Here is a 13,218-nt window from a genome sequence, read left to right on the forward strand (position 1 = left end):
TCCTCTACCCATGCTTAACTCACCCCGCCTTGGAATTTATTCAGAGGTTCACCTAGTTCATTTATTTACTTAGGAATAAATGAATTAAGTGAAGGCTCTGTCATACTGCATCAAAATTCACAAGAAAAAGATTTGGGGTCATCAAAATGGCTCAGTGGGTCAAGCACGTGCTGTGCGAACCTAGTGACCTGAGTTTGACCTCTCCAACCCACAAAGAAATGGGCAAGAACCAACTTCAGAGTTGTTCTCTGACCTCTATATCTGTACCATGATGTATGTGTGTACCCATACATCACATATAGAATACTAATTTAAAAGAAAAGAAAAGATTACCAGTCAGATTGTCTGGGATTAAATGCTGATTCATTTGAGCAAGTTGTTTGCCTACCCCGTACTTCAATCTCAAAAGTAAACCAGGAATAATCACACTTTTTGTTATCTTAAAGAGTTATTTTAGGACTAGAGAGATAGCTCAGAGGTTAAGAGCACTGGCTGCTCTTCCAGAGGTCCTGAGTTCAATTCCCAGTAACCGCCTGGTGGCTCACAACCACCTGTAATGAGAACCGATTCCCTCTTCTACTGTACAGGCATACATACTTCAGAACACTGTATGCATAATAAATAAATCTTTTTTAAAAGTTATTTTATTCAATTTAAAAAAATAATAAAGTACTTACAACAGTGGTTGGAATACAACTCCTTATATGGTTAATGTCAACTATCAACTTGACAGGGTCTAGAGTCACCTAAGAGACAAACTTCTGGGCATGTCTATGAGAAAATTTCTAGATTTGGTTGAGGTGTGAAGACCCGCCTTAAATGTGGGTAGTACCACTGCATGGGGTGGAGACCCAGACTGACTAAAATGAGAAAAATAAAACAAGCTGAGCACTAGCTTTTGTCACCCTCTGCTTCCACACTGCAGCTGCAGTGTGACTTTCTGTTATGCCTTCCCCGCAAAGATGGAATGTGCCTTCAAACTGTGAGCCAGAAATCAACCCTTCCTTCCTGGAGTTGCTCTCAGCAACAAGAAAAGTAACTAATACAGTGCTCAATAAATGCTCACCTTTCCTTTTCCAATAACCCTATTCCAAACCAATATGAAGAGATCCTTAGAAGTGCTCTTCTCAGCTGGCCACCCTCACAGGCTTAGGTATTGGCAGTGCTGCTGAGTGGGGTCATGCTTCCTGCTACTTTTTTTCTCTTTCATGAGCATACAGCAGTATTGACTCTCCTTTCTCTAATTCTGCATCCATCCTCAGCAATATTGAATTGTTATTACTAGGGATCAAGCCCAGGGTATCAGGCTTGGCCATCTCAAAGGCTTAAGATACTTCAATTTTATTAAACTTGTTTATTTATCATGTTTGACAGTGCCTGCCACAGCAACCATGTGGAGGTCAGAGGACAACTTGGAGTCAGTTCTTTCCTTCCACTATATGTGTCCGAGGAATCAAACTGGGGTTATCAGGCTTAACAGTGAGTACCTTTATTCAGCTTGCCAGCACTGTTTTTTGTTTCCTCCCTGCTTGATTTAGTCTTATGTTGCCGTGATATATCTTCAAATAACACTTGTAAAAATAGCTTATACTTCTAAACACTCAGTACTTTTGCAATTTTTTTTGTTTTTGTTTGCTTGTTTGGTTGGTTGTGTTTGGTTGGTTGGTTTTGGTTTTTCAAGACAGGGTTTCTCTATGTAACAGCCCTGGCTGACTTGGTTTGTAGACCAGGCTAGCCTGGAACTCAAAGACATCTGCCTGTCTCTGCCTCCCAAGTGCTGGGGTTAAAAGGTTGCTCCACCATGCCCAGGCCAAGGTATTTTAATGTTGGCTTAAGCATGAGGGTTAATAGAAAGAAAGGTGCTCGGAAGGAAAGACAAGATAATAACCAAGAACATGAGTATGGGCTTCTGAAAGAAGAGTTGCAGCGAGTAACGCATACCCAGGTGCAGGCACAGGTTCCTCAAGGGAGACAGTAAGCATGGTGGTGCATACCTGTAATCCCAGAATTTGTGAAGTGCAGGCAGGTCACGAGTTATCTTCAGCTATATGGTAAATTTGAGGAAAGCCTCCACTATGTCTCAAAAAGAAAAAACAAATCTGTGATATTGATAGACCCTAGTATCTGGAAAACTGGTATCTTCTTAAACTCTGAGAAAATTTCATCTATTATTCCATCCATTATTTCTATTTTATCCATGGAGAATCACTGTTACATGGCTATTTCAACATCTGGACCTATCATATCGCCATTTGGTTTAGTTTTCGGCTTATTTTGAGATAGAGTTTCATATAACTCAGGCTCAAACTTGCTATATATACCTCCCAAGAACTGGGATTACAGATAAACACCACCACACCCAGCTTTAATATGTATTTTTCTTTACCTCCATGCAGTATACTCTGAAAGAATATACTGGACTGATCCTCTTTTGTGTTTATGGCTAAAATGCAGCCGTGAACATTGTGAGAGCTTGCTAGCCCAAGTCTTATAAGTTGTGTATGTATTCTGACTAAACATTTTGGTACTGGACTATGCCTTACATAGTGCTAACCCCATTCTTAGGTGTATTCATTCTTCTCTTTCACTTATCCCAAGGTTTGTAAAAGTTTTAGTGATCATTTATTTGTTTCATTTTATTTTGGAAAGCTCTAGTTTTATTGAGTACTTTCCTCTAGACTATCTCTGGACATAGTCTTTAGTTTGGGGTTTGGTTTGATTATTTCATCTATTTGAGACAGAATCTTGCAAATCATCCTGGATGACCTGAAATTTACCCAGGCTGACCTTGAATTTGAGGTGGTCCTCCTACCTTGCTTCCAAATGTCAGATTACAGATTATAGACATGTTAGGTAACGAGTGTTAGGCAAGCATCTACCTGAACTCCATCCCAACAAGTGTACTGATGATCTTTTTCAGTTATTCTTGGTTTATGCTTGGTTTTTAAAGATACCCTGTTATTTTTTAAATTATTTTATCATTATTGTGGGCTGCCATGCATGTGGGGCTAGGGATAGAGGGCAACTTTTGGGAATTGCTTCTCTCCTTCCTCCTGTGTGTGGGTTAGGGATGGAACTCAGGTCACCTGGTTTGTACATCAAGCACCTTTATCCACTGAGTTATGTAACAGACTCAAGATTCTGTTATTTTGTCTGTGACTTTTTGTTCCATAGAAGGAAGTCAGTGTTTTAGCAATAAAATATTCTAGGTAGGTTTCTGTTAGTTAGCTGAATTAATCTACAGAATAGATCTTTCAATACTAAAATGGAAGGTTGTTTTGGGTTTTTGTTTTTCCTGGCTTCTTCAACTCACTGTATAGCCAAGGATGACCTTGAACTTCTGACCCTTCTGATTCTACCCCTTATGTGACTGAAATTACAGGCATGTACAACTATGCCCAGTTTATGCAGTACTAGGAAAAGAACCCAGGGCTTCATGCATGCTAGGTTAGTACTCTACAAACCAAGGCACATCCTTAGCTTCAAAATGTAAGTCCTTTTACATCCATATTATGTATGGTAATGATGTATGTGATGGCGCCATATAGAGGTGGGACCTCCTTTATAAGCATGCATTGGTATACGAGAAGCTTAAGGGGAAAGGAGTCTTCTCTAAAAAGTCAATATTCAAAATCGCCAAAACTTGCCTCTTCTAATATACACTACCCATGTAGTTTGGTCATCCCAGGCTGTAAAGTCAGTATTTAAAGTCTACCCCATCCAACTAATGCCCTCTTGAGAACAGGTGATGCCAGCTATCAGTTTGTGGCCTCACAGTTGGCCTCCTAGTTGGTCCTTTTTTGGCCTGCTTTGTGATATTGGCATTGTAGGCAGTTGCCAGGTCTCACAATGTCGAGCTTGGTCAGGTGAGGGTGCTGGAGGAACAGTGCATAACCCAACAATGGTTTGTCTTTCTAGTTTGCATAACAGTGCATAACCCAGCAATAGCTTGTCTTTCTAGTTTGACTTGTTTCCTTTTCCTGGTATGTAGAAGACCTAGTGACACCCACCATTTAGCAGTTGCCAGCATCCCAGAAGGTAACATTCTTCGTAGCAATGTACAGGAGATTTGGTGGCATGCACCTAAGCAGGCAGTTCCTGATCATCTTCAGCTCTGGCTTCCTAGTGCCAGCAGGTCACTAGTACTAGTACCCTGGCAAACAGCTCCGTCACTCTAGCCTTACCCAGCTTTACCCTGCTACCCCTTGGAGGACTTTTCCACTGTCAAGCAGCTACAAGCTATACTGCCAAACACTGTGAATGTTCGCCTGGATGGGGCAGGGCAGTGTACATGTGTTGGTCTTCCTTGGATCCACTACTTCAACTCTAGAGGTAGTTGTTTCTTACAGTGCTTTCTTCCACTTTCAGTGTTCTGCCAATCATCCTTTGTAGGTGGGTATGCAGGGGTGGGGTGCGTGCAGGTGTGCACAAGTGTGTGTATAATTCAGAAAACAAATTGGATGCTGTGGTAGTTTGAATGTAACTGGCCCCCATAATTTCATAGGGCATGGCACTATGAGGAGGTGTAGCTTTGTTGGAGTAGGTGTGGCCTTGCTGGAGGAAGTGTGTCACTGTGGGGGTGGGCTTTTGTAACATGAAAGGCTGGCTTGTTGGTGTATCTGTCCCGCCCGGCACCCCACAGCTGGCAATTCCCAAAGAAAATTACACACAAGACTCCATAAGATTATAAACTGATTGGCCCTTAGCTCTGGCTACTTATTAGCTCTTATAACATATATTACCCCATTATCCTTATCTACATCAGGCATATGGCTTGGTACCTTTTTCAGCTGTCAGCTCACATGTTGCTTTTTCGGTGATCTGGGCAGGAGTGGTGGAGGAAGCTACCTCCTCCCTAGCCTTCTCCTATTCTCATTGCCCTGCCTCTACTTCCTGTCTGGTTGACCCACCTATACTTCCTGCCTGGCCAATCAGCGTTTTATTAAAATACATGATTGACAGAATACAGACAATTCTCCCGTACCAGGCTTTGAGATTTTCTATGCTCAGGACACTACCCACATCTCAGTCGATTTTCTGTTGCCTGCAAAATGTAGAACTCTCAGCTGCCTCTCCAGTACCATGTCTACCTGCACACCACCACGCTCCCCATCCTGATGATAATGGACTGAACCTCTGAAATTGTTAAGTGAGCCACTCCAATTAAATGTTTTTATTTTTTTGTTTGTTTGTTTGTTTGTTTTTTAATAAAAGTTGCTGTGACCATGGTGTCTCTTCACCATGGTTTTTTTTTTTCCTGGCTTCTCTATAGCCAAGGATGACCTTGAACTTCTGATCCTCCTGATTCTACCCCTTAAGTGACTGAGATTACAACTATGCCCAGTTTATGCAGGGCTAGGAACAGAGCCCAGGGCTTCATGCATGCTAAAACCCTAAGACAGAAGTATAGCTCTCAGAAGTCTTCCACCTTTTTTTTATTTTGAGATAGCATCTCTCATGGGGCTGGAACTTTTCAAAGCAGGCTAGGCTGCCTGTCCAGTGATATGTGGTGTAAGCCTGTCTCAGCCTCTCATCTCACTATCATGGGGACTACAAGTAGACACCACCATCATTGGTGTTTTAGAGGGGCTCTGGGGATCTGAACTCAGCTCCTTAAACTTTCAGGCAAATGTCTTACTGACAGAACCATCTCTCTAGCCCTCCATCCTTTTAGTAATTATCTTTTATTAATAATTTTTACATAAACTGCGTTCAAATTACTGGTATGGATTCTATCTCTTTATTGTACCCTAATTGATTAACCTGATAAAACTAAATGCAAAGAGTCCAAGTTGGATTGAATTCACATTTGAAAAATGAGATCCTGCTACTGTCAAACTTACAATAAAATATTTCAAAAGCTGACAGAAAAACCAATCCACCACTAGCACAAATTTGCTGGCAAAATAAGTGAAAGAATAAGAGCCCACACCCATTCCAACAGTAGAGACAGTAGACTAAGAATTGAAAGAATGTGAAATAATTTCAGTTTTGGTAATTGTAAAACCTAAAAGAAGAATAAGATACATATGCATCTCATAAAAAGCGTGGGCTGGTGAAATGTTTAGTAGGTAAAGATTTGTACTTTCAAAGCTAGTGTCCTGAGTTCCGTCCCTAGGACACACATGGTAAAGAGAAAACTGACCCCTTAAAATGTCTGTTTACTTCCATACTTGCACCATTGGTCAGGCGGTGGTGCACACCCTTTAATCCCAGCAGAGGCAGGCCGACCTCTGTGAGTTTGAGACCAGCCTGGTCTACAAGAGCTAGTTCCAGGACAGGCTCCAAAGACACAGAGAAACCCTATCTCGAAAAAAAAATTGCACACCAACCCCTCAACAAAAAACATATAAAATAAAAAGAATTTTAAAAAGAAAAGCTATGACTAGAGAGATGACTCAGTGTTAAGAGTACTTACTGCTCTTGTGGAGGACCCATGTTGAGACCTAAACACCATGGGTGGCTTTAGACAAATTTTTCTGTCCTGCCTGCCAGCTCCCAAAAAAAACACACTGAAGCTCATTAATAATAATGAAAGCTCGGCTGTTGGCTAGGCTTGTTTCTAACTAGTTTTTTTTTTAACTTAAATTAACCCATATCTTTTAATCTATGTTCTTTTATGTGGCTCAGTTAACTTTATTCTGTCTTGCCCATGCTTCTTCCTCTGTAGCTCCTGCCATCTCCTATCTCCAGTCTTCTTCTTCCCAGCATTCTCTCTGTCCTGAAAATTCTGCCTAGCTATTGGTCATTCAGCTTTTTATTAAAGCAATCCAAGTGACAAATCTTCACAGTGTATAAAAAGATTATTCCACAACAGCAAGCTGCTTACAGCTGCCTATAACTCCAGCTCCAGGAGGCAGGACACCCTCTTCTAGCCTCCATGGCTACCAGGACACATATACACATACCCACACACATATATGATTTTTTTAAAAAAAAAATAATAATTTTTTAAAATAAAAGCTATATTGCAGGGAAAAATCACAAATATAAAATGCAGGTACTTTGGAGGCTTCAAAGATGGCTAAGCCATTAAGAACACATGTTGTTCTTACAGAGGGCCTGGTTCAGTTCCCAACACCCACACGATGGCTCAACCAATAGCAACTCCTGTTGGTCTCTTTTTTTTCAGTTTTTGCTGCCTTTTAAGCTAAGGCTAGCCTAGTCAGCAACTGCAATTTAGCTGCTACCAGCACTGGTTTGGCCGCAGGAGCCACAGTGTGAGGAAATTCTGTTCCCTCAGGCACTGACTCTTTTTTCTTTTTCTTTTTCTTTTTCTTTCTTTCTTTCCTTTCCTTTTCTTTTCTTTTTTTTTTTTTTTGGTTTTTCGAGACAGGGTTTCTCTGTAGCTTTGGAACCTGTCCTGGAACTAGTTCTTGTAGTCCAGGCTGGTCTCAAACTCACAGATATCTGCCTGCCTCTGCTTCCCAAGAGCTGGGATTAAAGGTGTGCACCACCACCACCCAGCAACAGTGACTCTTTCAAAGCTACAAATGAACTTACCTAAATCTCTGTCCTTCTAAAGAACTCAAGATTCAGAGGTCAAGATAGAATCCTGCTCCCCAGAGAGACTGCATAGCAAGCAGCCTGTTTCTAAAAGCCCCCCAAAAAACCCAACCAAACAAAAAACCTCACATATTTGCATCATTAAACAAATGTTCCAGAGCATAAACAAAACCAACACACTTTAAAATAATATTCTACAACAAACTCCAATTCCAAGGAAATCTGATGCCCTCTTCTGACCTCTGCAGGTACCCTGCATGCATGCAGTTAAAACACTTACATGTTAGATAAATAAATGTAAAAGTATGTTTTAAAAGGCAGGCCCTGAAAAGTATTCAGTGAATATGTTACAAAGCAGATTAGATGCAACTAAAAAGAAGTAAATACACTAAAAATAGATTAAGGCAGTTTTCCTGAATTCTGTGACATGAAATAATACAAAATTGAAATATATAAACAAGTCTGAGACTTAAAAAACAAAATATATAAAACTAAGAGAAGTCGGGTGTGGTCGTGCATGCCTTTAATCTCAGCAACTGGGATGCAGAGGCAGGTGGATCTCTGAGTTCAAGGCCAGCCTGGTCTATAGAACAAGTTTCAGGATAGCCAGGGCTACACAGGGAGATCCTGTCTCAAAACCCAGTAATTAATAATAATAATGATTAATATTAATAATAATAATGCTAAGAGAAGTATTTATAGTGTGTTTCCTTTACATAAGAAAGGAAAAGAAAGTGGGGTATGGTTGTGGGTTCCTGAAACCCTAGACTGAGGCAGTAAGAGTGGCAATTGGAGGCAAAGGTTGTATCTCAGATAAAAATAGAACAAAACAGTGTGCCTCATATTTGTGTAGATTTCATTAGGAAATAGAAAATATATAAAAATAGATTAAGGGCTGGAGAGATGGCTCAGAGGTTAAAAGCTCTGGCTGCTCTTCCAGAGGTCCTGAGTTCAATTCCCAGCAACCACATGGTGGCTCACAAATATCCGTAATGAGATCAGGTACCCTCTTCTGGTATGCAGGCATACTTGCAGGCAGAACACTGTACACATAATAAATAAATAAATTTTAAAAAATAGATTAAAAGCAATGCATTTGTTTGTGTGTAGGGAGTGATAGATGTGGGCAGGGAAGCATTTGAGATTTCTCTTGTAAGCATTTTATGTTAGATAAACATATTAAAGAAGTGTATTAGTCTGAGCCCTCAGGAGCAGAAGCCAGTATGGAATTGGCCACTCAGGTCTGCTCAGAAAGATGTCTGTGAGAGTGAAAGGGGAGGAGCTTCAAACACCGCAGTTCTGATGCCTGGGAAAGGCAGGTTGTTCCACTGATTCATGTTTTTATTGATATTTATTGAGCTCTGCATTTTCCCCTAATCCCTTTCCTACCTCTCCCCTCCCCACTTCAACCCTCCTCCAAGGTCCCCATGCTCCCAATTTACTCAGGAGATCTTTTCTTTTTCTACTTTCTACTTCCCATGTAGATTAGATCTATGTAAGTCATTCTTAGTGTCCTCATTGTTGTCTAAGTTCCCTGGGATTGTGGTTTGTGGGCTGGCTTTCTTGGCTTTGTGTTTAAAAACCCCCTATGAGTGAGTACATGTGATAATTGTCTTTCTGTGTCTGGGTTACCTCACTCAAAATAATGTTTTCTAGCTCCATCCATTTTCCTGCAAAATTCAAGCTGTCGTTAATTTTTTCTGCTGTATAGTACTCCATTGTGTAAATGTACCACATTTTCCTTATCCATTCTTCAGCTGAGGAGTATTTAGGTTGTTTCCAGGTTCTGGGTTCCACTGATACTTAAACTGCAATGCAGTTCTGGGAAAGGTTTGTCAAGCTGACAAGGCAGCCTCAGGCCCAAACTACCCATCAGAGGATACATATCCTGCAGAAATGGATTCGTCTTGCTGTTCATGCCATGCTTAGTCACTGGTTGCTACCAGCAGCTATTGTGAAGGACTGTGTCCACACTGCTGCCTTGACAGATTCAGAGTACAGCAGGCTGAGGCCATCTGTCATTTATGTTCCTTGCCTGGCGGAAATAGGTTTTTATAGATGTAGTTCAGTTAAAATTAGGTCACAGTTGAATAGGGTGGGACCTATTCCAATGACTGCTATCTTTTTAAACATTTTTAATTAGTGTGTGTGTGTGTGTGTGTGTGTGTGTGTGTGTGTGTGTGTGAGAGAGAGAGAGAGAGAGAGAGAGAGAGAGAGAGAGAGAGAGAGGGAGAGCATGGCTGCTATATTGACTTAATTTTGGACTTCTGGCTTGTAGGGTTTCCAATTCTGCGGAGGCAGAGACAGACAGACCCCTGGGCCCACTGGCCTCCGCAGAATTGGAATGACAATCATGAGCCACCATACCCAACTTTTTTGTGCTTTATTTTGTTAAGGTAGGGTCCCTAGCTTGGCTTAAACACTCAGCCTCCTGAGTGCTCAGGTTAAAGGTGTGCACCATCATGTCTGGTCACTCCCAGCTTTTTTGTTTTGTTTATTCTATTTCTATTATTTTTTTTACATACCAACCAGTTTCCCCTCCCTCCTCTCCACTCCTCCACTCCTCCTCTGTTTCTTTCCAAAAAGGACAGACTTCCCGTGGTTATCAACTAAACAGCACATCCAGTTGCAGTAACACTAGGCACCTCCCCGTGTATTAAGGCTGGGCAAGGTGACCCAGTATGAGGAATAGGATCCCAAAAGGAGGCAACAGAGTCAGAAACAGCCCCTGCTACCACTGTTAGGAGTCTCACAAGAAGACTAAGCTACACGGCTGTAACATATATGCGGAGGTTGGTCTCATGCAAGTTCCCTGGTTCCTGGTTCAGTCTCTGTGAGCCCATATGAGCCCAGGTTACTTGATTCTGTGGGCCTCTGTCCTTATACTATCCTTGACCCCTCTGGCTCCTACAATCCTTCCTCCTCCTCTTCCACGTGATTCCCCCAGCTCTTCCTAATGTTTGGCTGTCATACCCAGCTTTTATATGTGGATTCTGAGAATTAAATTCCGGTCCTTGAATTTTCAAAGTAAGCACTTGACTGAATGCTGCCTACTCTACCAGAGGACAGTAGCACCCATATTGGGAAACTCATAATTGCCTATAATTCTAGCTCTAGGAGATCCACCATCCTTTCCTGGCCTCCTTAGGTACTGGCACACCTGTGGCATCCATTTACAGAGACACACAAGATGGTGGTTTACATGAGACTATCTCCCACAAGTTCAGGCTCAGATGTTTGAACATCCCCAATTGATGGTGCTGCTTGGGAGGCTTAGGAGATGTGGCCTTATTGGAGGAAGTATGTTACTTGAGGAAGGCTTTGAAAAATTAAAGATCCTGTCTCAAAACAACAAAAAGAAAACCTTAAAAACAAAGTAACTATTGCTGGGCGGTGGAGGCGCACACCTTTAATCCCAGCACATGAGAGGCAGAGGCAGGCAGATCTCTGTGAGTTTAAGGCCAGCCTCAGCAACAAGAGCTAGTTCCAGGACAGGCTCCAAAGCTACATAGAAACCCTGTCTTGAAAATTCAAAAAAAGAAAACAAAATAAAAACAAAAACAAGAGTAACTTATAGAGATACACATAAATAAAAGAATCTTAGAAAATATGAGTGTCATATGTTTCCCTTTATCTTTTGAAATGACCAAGTGCTACTAGTAATTTTATTTTTTATTTTTATTTTTTATTGATGTTTATTGAGTTCTACATTTTTCTCTGCTCCCCTCCCTGCCTCTTCCCTCTCCTTTCAATCCTCCCCCAAGGTCCCCATGCTCCCAATTTACTCAGGAGATCTCTTTTTCTACTTTCTATTTCCCATATAGATTAGATCTATGTAAGTCTTTCTTAGTGTCCTCATTGTTGTCTAAGTTCTCTGGGATTGTGGTTTGTAGGCTGGTTTTCTTTGCTTTATGTTTAAAACCCACCTATGAGTAAGTACATGTGATAATTGTCATTCTGGGTCTGGGTTACCTCACTCAAAATAATGTTTTCTAGTTTGATCCATTTTCCTGCAAAATTCAAGATGTCATTAGTTTTTTCTGCTGTGTAGAACTCCAATGTGTAAATGTACCACATTTTCCTTATCCATTCTTCAATTGAGGGGCATTTCGGTTGTTTACAGGTTCTGGCTATGACAAACAAAGCTGCTATGAACATAGTTGAGTACATGTTCTTGTGACACGATTGAGCATCCTTTGGATATATACCCAAAAGTGGTATTACTGGGTCTTGAGGAAGGTTGTTTCCTAATTTTCTGAAAAATCGCCACACTGACTTCCAAAGGGGTTGTACCAGCTTGCATTCCCACCAGAAATGCAGAAGTGTTCCCTTTTCCCCACAACCTCTCCAGCATAAGTTATCATCAGTGTTTTTGATCTTGGCCATTCTTACAGGTGTAAGATGGAATCTCAGAGTTGTTTTGATTTGCATTTCTCTGATGACTAAGGATGCTGAACATTTCCTTAAGTGTCTTTCAGCCATTTTAGATTCTTCTGTTGAGAGTTCTCTGTTTATGTCTGTACTCCAGTTTTTTTATTGGATTATGTGATCTTTTGGTGTCCAATTTCTTGAGTTCTTTGTATATTTTGGAGATCAGACCTCTGTCTGATGTGGGGTTAGTGAAGATCTTTTCCCATTCTGTAGGCTGTCGTTTTGTCTTGTTGACCATGTCCTTTGCTTTACAGAAGCTTTTCAGTTTCAGGAGGTCCCATTTATTAATTGTTTCTCTCAGTGTCTGTGCTGCTGGGCTTATATTTAGGAAGTGGTTCCCTGTGCCAATGCGTTCAAGTGTACTTCCCACTTTCTCTTCTATAAGGTTCAGTGTGGCTGGCTTTATGTTGTGAGGTCTTTGATCCATTTGGACCTGAGTTTTGTGCATGGTGATAGATATGGATCTATTTTCATTCTTCTACATGTTGATATCCAGCACCATTTGTTAAATATGTTTTCTTTTTTCCATTTGATATTTTTTGCTTCTTTATCAAAGAACTGGTGTTCGAAGAAGGTGTGTTGATTGATATCCGGGTCTTCTATTTGTTTCCATTGGTCCTTCTGTCTGTTCTTATGTCAATACCAGGCTGTTTTCAGTACTGTAGCTCTGTACTAGAGTTTGAAGTCAGGGATTGTGATGCCTCCACAAGTTCTTTTATTGCCCAGGATTGTTTTGGCTATCCTGGGTTTTTTGCTTTTCCATATGAAGTTGAGTACCGTTCTTTCGAGGTCTTTGAAGAATTTTTCTGGGATTTTGATGGGCATTGTATTGAATCTGTTTTTTATTTATTTTTTGAGACACAGGGTCTCACTATGTAGCCCTGACTGTCCTGGAACTTGTTATGTAAATCAGGTGGCCTCAACCTCACAGAGATCCACCTATTTGACACGGGTGCTGGGATTGACAATCCTGTCCTCTGTAAGAGTAGTATGTGCTCTTAACCACTAAGCAGTTCCTCCAACTGCCTATGCTTTAGCCACTGTTCTATTGCCATGAAGAGACACTATGATCAAGGCAGCTTTTGCAAAAGAAAGCATTTCATTTGGGGGATCGCTTATCATTTCAGAGGTTTAGTCCATTATCATCAGGGCAGCAGGCAAACATGGTGCTGGAGCAATAGCTGAGAGTTCTAAATCCTAATCTGCAAGCCAGGCGTCAGGGAGAGAATGGGCCTGGCTTGGGCTTTTGAAACCTCAAACACCCACCCGTAGTGACATACT

General features: G+C 41.1%; 1 long non-coding RNA gene across 1 annotated transcript in view; it reads left to right on the forward strand.

The window, feature by feature from the left end:
* Positions 1-1,373: 1,373 nt before the first annotated feature.
* Positions 1,374-13,218, forward strand: part of LOC146889083 (uncharacterized) — an 80,237-nt gene continuing 68,392 nt past the window's right edge. The window contains exon 1 of the long non-coding RNA XR_015000374.2: positions 1,374-1,479. This is a non-coding gene — a long non-coding RNA (uncharacterized LOC146889083). The remainder of the gene's footprint in view (positions 1,480-13,218) is intronic.

The sequence above is a fragment of the Myodes glareolus genome, chromosome X (genome assembly GCF_982192425.1).
Source record: "Myodes glareolus chromosome X, mMyoGla1.1, whole genome shotgun sequence".
Classification (NCBI taxonomy): Eukaryota; Metazoa; Chordata; class Mammalia; order Rodentia; family Cricetidae; genus Myodes; species Myodes glareolus.